This window comes from Rhinopithecus bieti, unplaced genomic scaffold, assembly GCF_001698545.2.
Source record: "Rhinopithecus bieti isolate Rb0 unplaced genomic scaffold, ASM169854v2 scaffold_7121, whole genome shotgun sequence".
Classification (NCBI taxonomy): domain Eukaryota; kingdom Metazoa; phylum Chordata; class Mammalia; order Primates; family Cercopithecidae; genus Rhinopithecus; species Rhinopithecus bieti.
Window position 1 is genome coordinate 652,886 of NW_016805409.1, and position 3,565 is coordinate 656,450.

The window sequence follows — 3,565 nt, forward strand, 5'->3', positions numbered from 1 at the left end:
CAGTTTTGGCTTTTGTTGCCATTGCTTTTCGTGTTTTAGTCATGAAGTCCTTGCCCATGCCTATATCCTGAATGGTCTTACCTAGGTTTTCTTCTAGGGTTTTTATGGTTTTAGGTCTAACATTGAAGTCTTTAATCCATTTGAATTAATTTTTGTATAAGGTGTAAGGAAGACATCCAGTTTCAGCTTTCTACATGTGACTAGCCAGTTTTCCAGGCACCATTTATTAAATAGGGACTCCTTTCTCCATTTATTGTTTTTGTTGTCAAAGATCAGATGGTTGTTGATGTGTGGTATTATTTCTGAGGGCCCTATTCTGTTCCATTGGTCTATATCTCTGTTTTGGTACCAGTACCATGCTGTTTTGGTTACTGTAGCCTTGTAGTGTAGCTTGAAGTCAGGTAACATGATGCCTCCAGCTTTGTTCTTTTGGCTTAGGATTGTCTTGGCAATGCAGGCTCTTTTTTCATTCCATATGAATTTTAAAGTAGCTTTTTCCCAATTCCGTGAAGACAGTCATTGGTAGCTTGATGGGAATGGCAAGGAATCTATAAATTACCTTGGGCAGTATGGCCATTTTCACAATATTGATCCTTCCTAACCATGAGCATGGAATGTTCTTCCATTTGTCTGTGTCCTCTTTTATTCCATTGAGCAGTGGTTTGTAGTTCTCCTTGAAGAGGTATTTCTATCCCTTGTAAGTTGGATTCCTAGGTATTTTATTCTCTTTGAGGCAATTATGAATGGGAGTTCACTCATGAATTGGCTCTCTGTTTGTCTGTTCTTGGTGTGTAGGAATGCTTGTGATTTTTCCACATTGATTTTGTATCCTGAGACTTTGCTGAAGTTGCTTATCAGCTTAAGGAGATTTTGAGCTGAGACGATGGCATTTTCTAATTATACAATCATGTCATCTGCAGACAGTGAAATTTTGACTTCCTCTTTTCCTAATTGAATACCCTTAATTTCTTTCTCCTGCCTGATTGCCCTGACCAGAGCTTCCAACACTAGGTTGAATAGGAGTGGTGAGAGAGGACATACCTGTCTTGTGCCAGTTTTCAAAGGGAATGCTTCCAGGTTTTGCCCATTCAGTATGATATTGGCTGTGGGTTTGTCATAAATAGCTCTCACTGTTTTGAGATATGTCCCATCAATACCTAGTTTATTGAGACTTTTGACCATGAAGGGCTGTTGAATTTTGTCAAAGGCCTATTCTGCATCGATTGAGATAATTGTGTGGTTCTTGTCTTTGGTTCTGTTTATGTGATGGATTACATTTATTGATTTGCATATGTTGAACGAGCCTTGCATCCCACGAATGAAGCCAGCTTGATCGTGCTGTATAAGCTTTTGATATACTGCTGGATTCAATTTGCCAGTATTTTATTGAAGATTTTCACAGCGATGTTCATCAGGGATATTGGTCTAAAATTCTTTTTTTTGTTGTGTCTCTGCCAGACTTTGGTATCAGAATGATTCTGACCTCGTGAAATGAGTTAGGGAGGATTCCCCTTTTCTATTGATTGGAATAGTTTCAGAAGGAATGGTACCAGCTCCTCTTTGTACCTCTGGTAGAATTCGGCTGTGAATCTGTCCGCTCCTGGACTTTTTTTGGTTAGTAGGCTATTAATTATTGTCTCAATTTCAGAGCCTGTTATTGATCTATTCAGGGATTCAACTTCTTCCTGGTTTAGCCTTGGGATGGTGTATGTGTCCAGGAATTTATCCATTTCTTCTAGATTTTCTAGTTTATTTGTGTAGAGATGTTTCTCTTATGGTAGTTTGTATTTCTGTGGGATCGGTGGTGATATGCCTTTTATCATTCTTTATGTGTCCATTTGTATATTCTCTCTTTTCTTCTTTATTATTCTTGCTAGCAGTCTATCAATTTTGTTGATCTTTTCAAAACACCAGCTCCTAGAATCATTGATTTTTTAATGGTTTTTTTTTGTGTGTGTGTCTCTATGTCCTTCAGTTTTGCTCTGATCTTAGTTATTTCTTGCCTTCTGCTAGCTTTTGAATTTGTTTGCTTTTGCTTCTCTAGTTCTTTAAATTTTGATGTTAGGGTGCCAATTTCAGATCTTTCCTGCTTTCTTTTGTTGACATTTAGGGCTATAAATTTCCCTGTACACACTGCTTTAAATGTGTCCCAGAGATTCTGGTATGTTGTGTCTTTGTTCTCATTTTCTTTGTTTCAAAGATCATTTTATTTCTGCCTTCATTTTGTTATTTACCCAGTAGTCATTCACGAGCAGGTTGTTCAGCTTCCACGTAGTTGTGCAGTTTTGAGTGTGTTTCTTAATTGTGAGTTCTAATTTGATTTCTCTGTGGTCTGAGAGACTTCCTCAGTCTCACAGTTTGTTGTGATTTCAGATCTTTTACATTTGCTGAGGAGTGCTTTGCTTCCAACTATGTGGTCAATCTTAGAATAAGTGCGATGTGGTGCTGAGAAAATGTATATTCTGTTGACTTGGGGTGGAGAGTTCTGTGGCTGTCTATTAGGTCTGCTTGGTGCAGAGCTGAGTACAAGTCCTGGATATCCTTGTTAACCTTCTGTCTTATTGACCTGCCTAATGTTGATAATGGGATGTTAAAGTCTGCCATTATTGTGTGGGAGTTCAAGTCTCTTTGTAGGTCTCTGAGGACTTGCTTTATGAACTGGGTGCTCCTGTATTGGGTGCATTATACATTTAGGATAGTTAGCTCTTCTTGTTGAACTGATCCCTTTACCATTATGTAATGGCCTTCTTTGTCTCTTTTGATCTTTGTTGGTTTAAAGTCTGTTTTATCAGAGACTCAGATTGCAACTCCTGCATTTTTTGTTTTGTTTTGTTTTCCATTTGCTTGGTAGATCTTCCTCCATCCCTTTATTTTGAACCTATGTGTGTCACTGCATGTGAGATGGATCTCCTGAATACAGCACACTGATGGGTCTTGACTCTTTATCCAATTTACCAGTCTGTGTTTTTTAACTGGGGCATCTAGCCCATTTAATTTAAGGTTAATATTGTGATGTGTGAATTTGATCCTGTCATTATGATGTTAGCTGGTTACTTTGCTCGTTAGTTGATGCAGCTTCTTCCTAGTATTGATTCTTTTCTTTAAGAATGTTGAATATTGGCCCCACTCTCTTCTGGCTTGTAGAGTTTCTGCCAAGAGATCTGCTGTTAGTCTGATGGACTTCCCTTTGCGGGTAACCTGACCTTTCTCTCTGGCTGCCCTTAACATTTTTTCCTTCATTTCAATCTTGGTGAATCTGACTATTATGTGTCTTGGGGTTGCTCTTCTCAAGGAGTATTTTGTGGTGTTCTCTGTATTTCCTGAATTTGAATATTGGCCTGCCTTTCTAGGTTGGGGAAGTTCTGCTGGATAATATCCTGAAGAGTTTTTTCTAACTTGGTTCCATTCTCCACCTCATTTTCAAGTACACCAGTCAAACATAGATTTGGTCTTTTCACATGGTCTCATATTTCTTGGAGGCTTCATTCATTTCTTTTACTCTTTTTTCTCTAAACTTCTCTNTCCAACACTAGGTTGAATAGGAGTGGTGAGAGAGGACATACCT